General features: G+C 35.5%; 1 long non-coding RNA gene across 4 annotated transcripts in view; it reads left to right on the top strand.

The window, feature by feature from the left end:
* Positions 1-11,091: 11,091 nt before the first annotated feature.
* The window catches only part of LOC110385623 (uncharacterized), an 85,380-nt gene continuing 81,567 nt past the window's right edge, over positions 11,092-14,904 (top strand). The window contains exons 1-2 of one of the 4 annotated variants that reach the window (XR_009974951.1): positions 11,092-12,114; positions 12,281-12,448. This is a non-coding gene — a long non-coding RNA (uncharacterized LOC110385623). The remainder of the gene's footprint in view (positions 12,115-12,280; positions 12,449-14,904) is intronic. The other 3 variants (XR_002430866.3, XR_002430864.3, XR_005245584.2) reach the window with 3 other exon arrangements.

Genomic DNA, 14,904 nt, shown 5'->3' with positions numbered 1-14,904 from the left:
AACTATTGATGTGCAATTAGTTCGCGTTATATTGTCAGATATGGATCATTTTTATGACGATGGAAAAAATTATCCATTTTTCAATTTCTTTGAAGGGTTTTACAAATGGATCAAGACTGGTGAACGTCTGAATAAGGTAATTAAAGTTACCTTAAAGGAAATATCTAAAAAACTGTCAAATGTCGAAGATCAACTATTTAAGAAGCTAATGACAGAAGTCGAAGTGTTTTTGGATATTGTTTTGGACCTTAGAATTAGCCTTTAAAACGTTTAAAACGGGGTATTTATTATTCGACGTAAAATTGTATACATTTACAATAAAATAAACACTACAACAAACAATTTTAATCTCTCACACACGTTTGCGGTAAAACAGTGATGTACCAATTTAGAAAAGTAACAATAACGAATATAGTCGTGATTTTAAGATAAGATTTACGATTGTCAAGCGATTAGACAGTGCCAGTAATCCTGATAGTTCGGCACCAATTTTTCTAAACAAAACGTATCTAAGACGTGTTCACGAAACACCTCTATGATGAAAGAATAACATCGTCTAAGAAAAGTAAAACCCGTATAATGTCTTTAATGTTCTAAGTCCGCATGGATGAGTATTATCATTTCGTCAATTTCTATCGCGAGTCAAGTCATGCCTTCCGATTTGATGGATGAAGTCCGTGCCTATGGACTGTTCCTATAGTAGTGAAAACACCACTTTATATTGTATTTTTTGCCTACCTATGCTGATAGCATAGAGAGGCTATTTCAGCTTCTCTGTTGGTGAGCTCACGGGGCTTAAACCGGGAGTGTCGCTAACACTGGCCCTAGCAAGAGCAGTGCTTCGCGGAATCTACCACCGGATCGGAAACGCGACCCACTGAGAAGATCCGGCGAGAAACTCAGTGGGTTGTGTCTATGGGTTAATTCACTCGTCGAGCCCTTCACCGCAAGCGACGGGTTCGACCAGATTTTATTGTAAACCACGACTATATGGCATTGTCAATATGTCAAATTGGTTTTGCAAGAAGTACATCGACTTGTTGCGTTGCCATCACAAGTTTCTTGCTAAAAAGACATTCAATCTGGCATCGATGCCGAATGCGGAATTTGTGTTTGGGCAAGCATGTCTCAGAAATTTCGTTAGCGCGATTCAAGTTGTTACTTTGTCAGCCACCCATTCTCTGTAGCTACGGCTAAATCGATTGGATTAAAATTCAACAAAAACGATTCGTTAAGAATGAAATTAAAATTGAAGGCTCTATAAAACAACATCGAATATAACGCCAGTTACAAAGCGAAGGAGTTTATAATCCAAGAAGGCTTATTGGACATTACATCGTCAAAATTAAATAACTCCCGTTTACGTAACCGTTACGAATATTGCGAAAGTTTTTTATGTAGCTAATTAAAGAAGTTTCTCGTCGCATCTTCTCAGTGGGTCAGTGAGCGATTCAGATCCGGTGGTATATTCAACGAAGCATTGCACTTGCTACGGCTAATGTTAGCAAACTTCCCAGGTTGAGGTCCATGAACACATGAGCTCGCCTACCAGCCTGGTGAAGTTGGAATAGCTCATCGAGGGTATCAGAGATTAGGTAGAGGAAAAAAGCGCTCTGGTCGTCATATTATTTTTAACTATTGAATTGAAATCACGAGATATTTGAATTTGTATCAGAAACCTTGTACCTTATATCAGAAAGTGGAGCATAGAATCTGGGTTAATAAAAATAACTTTAACAAATCGAAACCTAGATTTGAACGCGATAATACTACTTTAATACTAAATTCCAATGATATCAAAAATCAAAAAGGTTATATTAAAAATTCAAACCTATTTAAAACTGTCACAGATATAATCCGAGATAATCTGTGGCTATTAAAATTAACCCTAAAGCCGCAATATATTAACTCTACAATTATTAAACCCGGATGTTGAACAGCCAAGTACACAACTGCTTAACGCTTCGGAAACTCTTCATCTCCGAAGTATTGTCGTATGATAAACAACGCCGCCGATAGAATTAAAATCCCTATACAACACAGGAGGTAAATGAAGTCAATTCATGATTATTCCCTATCTCCCTCTATCACGATCCTCTTAATTTAAACATAGCGAATACTTTCTTAAATGAAAGTAAAATGAAACTGCAAAGATACGTATCGACTTTAAATGGGAGACCTAATTCTAGGTTGAGGGAACTATTCTAACGATAACTAGCTTAATAATAATATGCAAATTGGTTATCCCTTTCCGTCGTGTGTTGGATTCAAAGGCTGTGAACTCCATGACTTCCAAAACCGAAATCTATTTTTATTTTATATTATTCAACTACTATGAACAATGATATTTTATATGTAAAAAGAAGTAGATATGTTTCAAGCGCACGTCAAGTGAAGACTCGAAAACAGGCCAATTGAGACGTTTCGTCTTTAGTCGCGTCTAAACAAATGCAATAATAATATAACAAGTGCAATCGTTCCAATTATAGCTATCTTTTTTACTCACGCGCTTATCCCATCTTTTGTACTTTTCATTAATGCTACTTGTCAACATGTGTGTGCACTATATCGGTTGGTATGTAGATATATATGGCGCGATCAGATTTGAAGAGTCAGTTACTATGAAGATAACATATCTGTTGTATAAAAAATCATTGACTATGAAATATTATTACTTTATACCCAAGGTTTCCTGTTCTTGTAATATAATAATACATAATATATGGAAACAAAATAGCGTATCTGAAAAATATTTGACTTTTATAATCTATGACAGATCAGCTAATTAAGTGCTCTTCATCGACTCATGACGACAAATTGATTTCATTATTTGATTTCAGTTTCAACTCGAATTAGGTACCCGAAATTTTAATGATCTACATACGCCCACGTATTTTTTTTTGTTTGTGTAAAACCTTTGGTAGTTAGAATAAAATAGGTAGTTAGGTAGTTAAAATATCAAATTGGATGCAAGGATCGTATTGCCCTAAAAGTGTGGTTGCTCACACGAAATTTAACCATCGTAAAATTAAATATTATGAGTGCAATTTTTATATGTTTTAATTCTGGCAGTCTGTCTCTCCACTACAGGCTATAACACCTTGGGTAGTGAACGCTACTATTGGCTGTATGCTACAATTCGTCACAGGTTCTGTCACTGATATAAAAAAAACAGCTCCTAGCAAATGTCACATCATATTAAGTTAAGTAGGTAGTCGGGATTTTTGGAGGGAACGCGTGGAGCGAAATTCTGTGTATTGTTTTATTCTGTTAATTTAGTGTTTCTTCACGTTTCAAAATGAAGCGTTGGTAAATTATACAAAGCCGCTGGACGTGGCTTCTCGGATTCTTACAAAATGCTTACTGAAGTTAATAACCATAATTTTACCGAGACTTAATATCAACTCATCTCATCTCCTTTGATTTAATTTCATTCCAATTGATTACAGTCTCAAATAACTCAACTTCATCTCGTTTCGCTCCATATAATTTTTCATATATGTATCATCTCATTTCATTTAATTTCATTTTGTTTTCATTTCATTTCATTTCATGCCTAGTTTCATATTAATCAACTTTATTGCATTTCATAATATCATTTTTCATATAGAAAAGTTTTTATTAAAATTAAAATAAGACTTGACCTAAAGGTCTTAGTTACTAGGTCATAAAATACTTAAAAAATAAAGAAGCTAACTGCCATATTAAAAAAAAACAACAAGCTTCATCGACAAATTTGCAATTTTTTGGTATACAATGGAAATCAATGTACACTGTGAACCAAAACACGGACCCCACTGAATTACTAATGTCTAAATGTTTTGCAGATTATTCAGCCCGATTCTCAAATTACTCGTGAAATTCTCCTTCTGCCAAAACAAGGACAAAGCTTGTCATCGAACAATATTGGCATGCGCCAAACAGACCACGCTCGGGGTCCGTGGCTTGTTTGTGACGGGCTTTCAAAAGCTTCGGAAGTCGCATTTCCTTTGAGCATAATAATGATTTGGTTATTCTCTCATTGATACTCATTGAAGCGGAGAACTATTACGAATGAATTATTTATTAATAACAATAATAATATTTATTTTATTTCGTTATGTATGGTTTAAAGTAAAATACAATCAGATGGGCAAAATTAAAAAAATGAACTCAGTTTAGAAATACACCTCAGTTTGTACTAGGTTCAAAGACCTGTGCTACAAATCTATAGGCTCCTCTCTTTCCAAAGAAACCCCATGTATGACACTTATTAAATGAATAGTGTTTTTCGCATACCTTATTCTCATTTATTTCTACCTAGGCTTTCGGAAATGCTTTCACAGCCTGGTTTTGTTATTTTTTGCGGCGGACAAATTCCCCTGATCTTAAGTTTAACCGGAATAACATAATAACGTGAATGCCACCAACAACCTTGAAGTAGCGTGCGAATGCTTTGCCGATTTCATTACCGGTCATCATTCTCGCCGAACCCGTCGCTTACGACGAAGGTCTCGACGAGCGAATTAACCCACAGAAACAGCCCACTGAGTTTCTCGCCGGATCTTCTCAGTGGGTCGCGTTTCCGATCCGGTGGTAGATTCTGCGAGGCACTGCTCTTGCTAGGGTCAGTGTTAGCATCAATCCGGTTTGAGCCCCGTGAGCTCACCTAAGCAGCTAAGGTTACGCTGAAATAGCCTCTCAAGGTTAACAGCTTAGGTAGAAAAAAAAGCATTAAATTAGATTTAAAAAAAATAGTTTTTATTATACGTTAACGTAATAAAGTGACAGCGAAACCAATCAGGCATACATATCTCCTGAAGAATATCGTCGCCCATGGCCATCATTTATTGAGGTCACAACCAACCCAGGTTTTATATAAGTATACTAGCGATCCGCCCTCGCTTCGCTTCGAAAGCTGTAATTTATTACTGATTTCTCCACTATTTAATGGATGTTATTATACATACTAGAGGTCCCGCAGTAGTAGAAATTCAACTATAGGTAATTAATTGGAATTGTAAGTTTGTACACTATTATGATTGTATTTTATACTTCTGTAATCACAAATTTCGCCAAGGCTACTCTATAAAAAAATATTAATAAAGACAAACAATATTTAATCTATTCTCAATTTGACCGCAGACGTCAAGAACAAAAGTTTGACAATAAGTAGTATGGATGCGTGTGTGCGTCAAATACATGGTATGTAGTGTGTGTAATGTTTTCTTTATTGATTTAATGTATCTTTTATGCATTATTTTCAAAAAATATTAACATTGTGCACTTCTTCTCTATATTCTCTATAAGTGTGGAAAATTTCATACTCCTCCGTCCGCGCAATTTCGTAAAAAGGGATACAAAGTTTTTGCTTCACGTATTAATATATAGATAAACCTTTCTCTTTAATCACTCTATCCATTAAAAAAAAACCGCATCAAAATCCGTTGCGTAGTTTTAAAGATTTAAGCATACATAGGGACAGATATAGGGACAGAGAAAGCGACTTTGTTTTATACTATGTAGTGATTTATGTAGAATCTTCGCTATGGTTGTGCTTACTTTAAGGAATTTTTGTATACTGAATACAGTGCTAACATTTTGTTATTTTTCATTTAAAAGTTTTAGATCAAGTTTGAAGGGCTCTTCTTACGCAAGCGCACAATTCCAGACGACACTCTTCATAATTAATTATCTGTGAAATACAAAACCTCAACGTGGCAGTTTCAACTAGCTTAGACATCTGATTGATCGAAAATGGCTTTGAAGTTTGGGAATTAATTGACGCATTTGAAGGTTTATCCTGGCCAGTTCTATTTGATTAAGTTAATAGAGATTTAATCCATACCTGGGATGTATTTAGTGCTAGAACTAAACGAAGTGGCTATTAATCTACTCAAGTATCAAGGTAGGTAGGTTACCTTGAGGCTTGGGTTGTGTGTCTGACTTGTATAGTGATTACGCAAACTCAATTTTGTTGTTGTTGTAGGTTTATGTTTTTTACACGATGTTATTCCTTCATTATAATTTTTCCTTCAATTCCTCAATTACTTCATTTTTCGATGCTCTGAGGAATTATTCGATGATCCCTCATCTCCTTTTTATCATCGCACCTCCCGCCATCGTAGCAGAGTTCATCCATATTATCTGGAACCGCTGCGTTCATCGACAGTGCGTTTCCAAAGATCTTTTTTGCCACGTACCATCCGGCTTTGGAATGAACTCCCCTCCGCGGTGTTTCCCGAGCGCTATGACATGTCCTTCTTCAAACGAGGCTTGCGGAGAGCACTTAATGGTAGGCAGCGGCTTGACTCTGCCCCTGTCATTGCTGACGTCCATGAGCGACGGTGACCACGTACCATCACATGGGCCGTATGTTTGTCTGCCTACAAAGGCAATAAAAAAAATAGAATTGAACAGACCTATAGTTTTCCCAAAGGTATAACATACGCAAGGAGGGTTGACGAGGGAAGGCCGATCGTAAAGCTTGCTCCAAATCCCTACGCAGTATGAATTGGTAGTTAATAATTTTAGGGCATGCTGCGCTGACTTCGCATATTGCGAGATAAGGGCAAAAAGAAGAAGCTATTCCTCCATCGTGGAAGGAAGGAACCTGTGTTTAAGTTCGTATACATTTCGCAGTATTCCCTTCATATAAAGAAAATACTAGATTTTTTTTTCTTCTTTTTTTTATTGCGTAGATAGGTAGATGAGCTCACGGCCCATCTGGTGTTAAGTGGTTACCGGAATCCATTGACATCTACAACATAGGTACTGCCACCCACCTTGAGACATGAGTTCTAAGGTCTCGGTTTTAATAGTACAACGGGTGCCCTACCCTTCAAACTAAAACGTATTACTGCTTCACGCCAGAAATAGGCAGGGTGGTGGTACCCACCCGTGCAGACTCACAAGACGTCCTATCGCCAGTAAACGCTCTTTATATTATATAGCTATTTATACTAGGCAGATGTCGTGGTACTAAGTGAAGAGTGAAAAAGAAATAACTACAAGACAATAAATCAGTCAAAAGAGAATTTATCAATACGTCAGGCTGGATTTTTATTTAGAAACTGCTGAATATTCACCAAGCAGTTACACTCTGAGACAGTAATTAATAAAACATGTCTATTGTAAATTCTGACTTGTATAATCTATGATAATATGTTTTTATGTGATAAAATCCAATCGTGCTACTTATTATTCTGATATTACGAATGTGATTTATTTATTCGTGATTTGCTTTTTTTTTTTGTTATTTAAGATCGAATTTTAACAGCCCTATCATCATAATTATATTTTAACTAGCTGACCCGGCAGACTTTGTAGTGCCTCAATCGATAAACCAAAAGACCTAAACTTTTGTATAAAATAAACTTAAAACAAACAAAAGAATCCGTCCGACGGAGGACACATCAAAGGAAAAACAAAATTGTTATTTTTATTTTATTCCGAGAATTTTCATATTTCTTTACCTTTTAAACCTTCTCTGGACTTCCACAAATAATTCAAGACCAAAATTAGCCAAATCGGTCCAGCCGTTCTCGGGTTTTAATGAGACTAACGAACAGCAATTCATTTTTATATATACCTATATAGAAGATAGAAGATTATTTATTTGTTTTTTTTTGTTATTTAAGATCGAATTATAACAGCCCTATTATCAGATATTTTAATGAAGAGTAACCGATTTCACTACGCAATGTAAAGCAAACATTGCAACAGCGAAAAGCTGGAGTTTGGGAATGAAGCCCTCGCCTCAATTAAGCTCTAAATTTACAAAACGGTCTTAATCATCTAACTACATTTGACCTAATCATGTCATTAATTAACAACTCAGCAGCACTAATTAGGAATGACATTGAGGAGAAAATGTACGGTATTTAGGTGTTCATGGCTAAGTAGACTTAAGCGAGAACAGAATTTTAGTTACGTCAAAATTCCATTTCGCTTATGTCGAAAAGAAAACCGGAAAGTTATAGTGAGAGAAAAAAGGCATGAAGCACATAATAGCATGTGGCAATCTATACTAATCTAAAAATCTACAGTACGGATGTTCCGTTATAACTACTCGTACTGAACCGTGCATCCGATTGACTTGAAACTTGGTATCCATGTAGAAAATACATGCACTTAATGGATAGGCTAATATTTATATGAGTGTTGGACTCCCTACACCTATAAGTGAAGAATCTTTGAGGGGGTGAGAAATAATAATGTTAATTTTAAATGCCCAACGAAGCGGACGAGTACAGCTAGTAAAGTTATAAAATCATATATTTAAAACGCATCGATGTTTGGATGTTTGGACATATCCTAAAAACAAGAAAGCTCATTGGAAAGATTAATGGTTCAAGAAAGAGCAGATGGTCAACGTTCTCGCGGTCGACCAGCCACAAGATAGACAGAGATTATTAAATCATCTACGAAGTGTTTCATTACACGCACCACCACAAATACAGAGAGAGATGGAGAAGCTTACTTTACAAAGCAGTGATAATGATTATTGACCAAGAATCGTTCATCATTATCATTATCATCATCATCATTCCTTATCATTACATTAGTGTCCGTGATCACGGTAATAAGTTTTTTTTAGTTTAAGTTTTTTTTATTGCTTACATTTATGGACGGAGTATTTTTTATTGCTTAGAAGTGGTTACTGGAGCCCATGGACATCTACAACGTCAATGCGCCACACACCTTGAGATATAAGTTCTAAGGTCTCAGTATAGTTACAATGGTTACCCCACCCTTCAAACCGAAACGCATTGCTGCTTCACGGCAGAAATAGGCTGGGCAGTGGTACCTACCCGTGCGGACTCACAAGAGGTCCTACCACCAGTAGGACCAGGAAAGAACCAGATTTAATGTCTTCGAATAAAATCTTTTGTTTATCTTCTAAATTGGGAGATTTGTGTCCACACTACTCTCCTTGACCATCAGATATAAGGTCGAAATTTCAATTCTATCATGGTGGCTTCTTAAGATCGGATCGGATCCGTGATCACGGACACCAATGTTATTATACTTGAAACGGAATGACAATATAAGGAAACTTTGTTCGAGAAATGCTAGTGCCAATTTCATCAGCAGTATATTAATAAAGTTTCAGCTCTCGTCGCCATGGGCTTCAGACAATGTGAGGCCGCAATAACGCAGTCTACGTGACCGTTGTGCAAAAGCACTGACAAAATACTAGATTGTACTCAGTAATGATTCGTGGGTTCGGGTGTATTTTGGGCCGATATTCAACTGCAAGATTCGGTGTATTAACTGGTTAATTTTAATGGAAAACTTTTATTTGTTTGTAAAAATATTCCTGGACGACTTCGCTCTGAATTTGCTCTCAATTTTTTACCATCTTTAGATTGTGTAGCTGACGTCTATGAAACTAACTTTTACGTCTACGCATTTTTAGAGAAAAGTTTTTACGGCCTAGCCCGTTAATACAAAACTGATACAATACAATTGATACAAGGATAGCTGCATTCAGGTTTTTATATCGATGGCTTCCACGAATCACTTAACACCAAGTTTAACATCAAACTACTATTTAGTTAAAAAAAATCAAATGTCAGAATTGTTTTTGTTTAAAATTATAATAATATAACTGGAAATACTAGTGATCCCCCGGTACTCGAAATTCGACTATAATTAAGTAAAATTATAAGTTTGTATACTATTATGATTCTATTTTCAAAGACTATTAAACTTACCTATTTAATCACAGACTAGCGACCCGCCCTCGCTTCGCTTCGGAAACATCAAAACACACATGAAACCAAAAAAAAAATTTAAAAAAATTTCAAAATGTAGCCTATGTTCATCAGGGACAATGTCGGCTTCTAATGGAAAAAGAATTTTTGAAATCGGTCTAGTAGTTTCGGAGCCTATTCGAAACAAACAAACAAACAAATCTTTCCTCTTTATAATATTAGTATAGATTCCGCCAAGACTACACTTTATACAAATAATAATAAAGACAAACAATATTTAATCTTTTTTTTTTTTTAAGAGATTTTATGACCTGGTAACTAAGACCTTTAAGTCATGTCTTATTTTACTTTATATTCTTAATTTTATGAAAAATGATAATATGGAGTGAAATGAAATGAAGATGATTAATTTGAGACATTAATCAACTGGGATGAAATTTAATGAAATGAAATGATAGGGGATGAAATATAATCGCAGTAAAATGGTGGTCATTTACTGAGATTTTTTCAGTGGACTTTTTGGAGGAACCCGAGAAGTTACGTCCAGCTGCTTTGTTTCATTTTCCCACATTTGTGCACTTTCACAGATATTAAACAGTTAATAAACCACCATTATTACACATTTAAACCTGAAGAAACACTAAATAGACAAAATAAAACAAATCACACAACTTCACTCCTCGCGTTCCCGCCAAAAAGTCTTAGAATTTAGTTTTTTTTTTTAATGGATTTTATGACCTGGTAACTAAGACCTTTAAGTCATGTCTTATTTTAATTTATATTCTTATTTTTATGATAAATGATAATATGAAGTGAAATGAAATGAAGATGATTAATTTGAGGCATTAATCAACTGGGATGACATTAAATGAAATGAGATGATATGGAATGAAATATAATCGCAGTAAAATGGTGGTCATTTACTGAGATTTTTTCAGTGGACTTTTTGGAGGAACCCGAGAAGTTACGTCCAGCGGCTTTGTTTCATTTTCCCACATTTGTGCACTTTCACAGATATTAAACAGTTAATAAACCACCGTTATTACACATTTAAACCTGAAGAAACACGAAATAGACAAAATAAAACAAATCACACAACTTCACACCTCGCGTTCCCGCCAAAAAGTCCATATATTTTAATCTATTGTCAATTTGACCACAGACTATAAGCAATAAGAAAAGTTTGACAATAAGCAAATAGTATGCATGCGTGTGTGTGTGTAAAATACGTGGTCGTGTGTCTAATGATTTTTTAAAATTGATTTAATGTAATTTTGATGCATAATTTAAAAAAATATTAACATTCTGCACTCCTTTTCTATATTCTCTATAAGTGTGGGAAATTTCATACTCCTCCGTCCGCGCAATTTTCGTAAAAACGGGTACAACGTTTTTTTCTTCACGTATTAATAATATGATGGAATAGTTACAAAATTTAAATGGTTTTGATTTTTAATAATAAGTCTTTGCGTATTTATTCACTTCATGTGTTCTCACCGGCTTTGAGCTGCAAGTAATTGATGTAACTTGAGGCTATATAGGTCGCCTTTGTGGCTACATAGAAGTTTAATGATGTGAAAACTAAAAAAAGGCACCTATATTCGGATTTTTTATTAGACGAAGTCAACTGACGTTTACTGTGTTGTCAGTTTTTGATGAAATAAAAATAGTGTTGTGACAAAGTGAACGATTGAAAAAACTCCTGAATTAATGAAATTGCCTCGATTGTCTAGTGAACAGTTGGTGTGCCGAATTGCCGATATCGGGTACGGGGTTCGAATTTTAGGCGTGCTTTGTACATACCAACGATTTTTCGACGAAATATTATGTTCCTATAGTATCTAGCTGTACTGAATACCGAGTGTTTTAATTAAGAAAAACACTGCGAGGAAGCTTGTAAGACTGTCATATTTCCAATACATCATATAGTTGAAATTATAGATGTATAAAATATAACAATTATAGGTAGGTAATGAAAATAAAAAAGCTGATTGTAGTTACATACTACTAGCAACATATATTGGAGCACTCTAATACAATTTTATTGTAAAATATAAATAATACTCTTTTATAGTTTGAAATTAATGATTAACTCTTCACACTCATTGTTCATTTGTGATTGAACGAGAACTGAACGCATCACTATTACTTTAAATATAGCAACATTATTTCACAAAGTGACATTAGCTACTGTCAGCTAGCTTCGTCTAATTAAAAATCCGACTATAAAATAAATCCTTAAATACGTGAACGTTGTATTTTTATTAATTTGTGACTTTTATACATAAGTGTATATTTAAATTAGTCTGGTGTTTTCCTCCTTTCTTTATGTTGTTTCTTGCTTGCTGATTGTTTTTAATTATTTTTTTTGTTTCTATGCTTTTGTTTCTCTAGTGTTTTTAATTTGTTTATATTGGTGAGGACCTTTAATTGGCTTTTTTTTGTTTCTATTATTTATTATATTATGTTAGTTGGCTGTTGGTTCTCCTTATATAAAAAAAAATTAATAAATAAATAAATCATATAACATATTTAAATATCTAATGTTTTGTTATTCGTAAAGATTGAACGTTTATTTGCAGATTAATTGTATACAGCCGAAATCTGTCGATCAAACTGAGGAGGAAAGGATTTTTCCATACAATATAATCAAAAAGTCATCTTGGCCTAAAAGATAGTCGCCTGGTAACCTACTCGAATGACTACAAACAGACTGGTTGTGGACATTTTATTCTAAAACATTGAATCTGGTACTTAATTTTTTTTTTTTTTATATTTTTTTATTACAAAAACATCAACAAATTACGTACTTATTTGGTGACACATCAAATATTTCCTACATTTCCTAAATATTTTTTCTTACTTCCCGAATGATATACGTACTTCATAAGTGTTCACGGTTGACTTCCAAGGTAAAGGATTGTGTAAGAAAAATCGAACCTGCAAAATTATAAGTTGCGTAATTACTGGTAGTAGGACGCCTTGCGAGTCCGCACTGGTAGCTACCCCCGCCCTGCCTATTTTGGCCGTGAAGCAGTAATGCATTTCGGTTTGGGGAGCTTTGAAGGGTGGGGCAGCCGTTGTACTATGAAAACTGAGACCTTAGAACTCAAGTGTCAAAGTGGGTGGTGGCATTTACGTTGTAGATGTCTATTAGCTCTGGTAACCAGTGAACACATGTGTGCTTAGTGCGAGTTTTTTAACGTTCTCGATAGCGTAAAAGTTAACTCAAAATTGTATGGAGTTGGAACGATTGCCTACGTTTGCCACTAGGGGCGCTGTTCCAACCGCATACAAATTTGGGTTAACTTTTACGCTATCGAGAACGTTAAAAAACTCGCACTAAGCACACAGGTGGGCCGTTAACTCATCCAATCATCTAAGCCAGTGATGGGCAAAGTACGGCCCGCGGAAATATTTAATCCGGCCCGTCGAGAGTCCATCCATCCTAAATATTCTAATCAGAGTTTTGGCCCGTAAAATAAAATCTTCGAATTTATAATTGAAAATCTTCGAATTCTTAATGAAAGCTCCAATTCGTCAGGGGCATTTTGAGCTTTAATTATCTCATAATTAACTTGCCATCATTATAATTATCTCGGCAGTCTGTCACAGGTATTAGTTTATTTATTGAAAAAAAAAAACATTTTTCTGTAATTCTGGCCCTCCTCTAGAATTTCTTAAGCTTTTTGGCCCGCCATTAAAAATGTTTGCCCACATCTGATCTAAGCAATAAAAAATAATAACTACTCAACTCATCTTGATCGTTCTCAGCCAGAAGAACTCCAGCAACATTAACCACATTCGTAATCGTTCTATAACTTTCAAGTGCGTAATAAAGTCTTTTTTTTTTTCCCTACCTATGCTGATAGCCTTGAGAGGCTATTTCAACTTCACCCTAACGTTTGTAGGTGAGCTCGCGGGGCTCAACCGGAGAGTTGCTAACACTGACCCTAGCAAGAGCAGTGCTTCGCAGAATCTACCACCGGATCGGAAACGCGACCCACTGAGAAGATCCGGCGAGAAACTCAGTGGGCTGTGTCTATGGGTTAGTTCGCTCGTCGAGCCCTTCGTCGCAAGCGACGGGTTCGACGAGGACGGTGACCGGTGCTTGTGGTGCCTAAAAGCACCGTTAATGGATCAGGAGGATCCGTAATGACGTGCTTTGGGCGACGTCGACGGTTTACCATTCGGTCTACTGGGTCGGGTATGTAATTTCCAGCGGCTACGATGAGAGGGTTTTCATGTCGTGCCGCCTTCTCAAAATGGCGCAATAAAGTCTTAGTTCGCGGATATTATTATAGAGAGCTTTATCTTCCCAAGCGACACATTAAAAATTCCTTACGTGTTCCTCGCACTGAAATTCTACGTTAATGGAATTGTTCGAGTACCCAGTGCGACAATATCCTTGGCTGTGTCTGCAGCTATGCGATGTAATTATTAGTGAACCAATAAACATTGTGTATTATCTACTTCGGTTATTTAATTTCTAATTGATAACACTAAGGCTTAGAAATAGGAGTAAATCAAATAGAGGGAGATAGAAATAGTGATAGTAATAGAGATAGAGATAATCAAATAGGAGAAAATAGTATTTAACTTTATTTGAATTGCCCTTTTTTATAGATGTTGTTTGTTATCAAAGTATTGCCCAAACAATGTAAGGTAGGTGTCAGCATTCTGTCTAATCCTATCAAGACGTTGTTATTTCGCTCTGACAAGTTTGGCATCCAGTATACAATAGTATTGAGCTTTCGACCTCATGTCTCAAGATGAGTGGCATTCAGGTTGTGATAATCTATGAGATCGGTTACTCATTTACACTAAGCAGAGCTAGTTACTATTTTTATTATAATTTTATTTTTTTATTGCTTAGTGGAAGAGCTTACAGTTCACCTGGGTTTGAATGGTTGCTAGAGCACATAGACGTCTACAAGGTAAATGCCGCCACCCACCTTGAGATATAAGTTCTAAGGTCTCAGTATAGTTACAACGGCTGCCCCACCCTTCAAACCGAAACGTATTATATACGTAGTATAACGTACGACTCACAAGAGGTCCTACCACCAGTGAATGATTATTTATTCATGACTTTTGCATAATATGCATTAAATCTACGTCATTATTGACTGAAAGAATCTTATTATTATGTGTTAATGTATTTGAAAAAGCACCCTTAAAACAAATAAAGCTAATATCAGAGCTA

This window comes from Bombyx mori, chromosome 15 (genome assembly GCF_030269925.1).
Source record: "Bombyx mori chromosome 15, ASM3026992v2".
NCBI classification, from domain to species: domain Eukaryota; kingdom Metazoa; phylum Arthropoda; class Insecta; order Lepidoptera; family Bombycidae; genus Bombyx; species Bombyx mori.
Note: the sequence above shows the minus strand (reverse complement) of the source record. Positions and strands in the feature narration are given on the sequence as shown.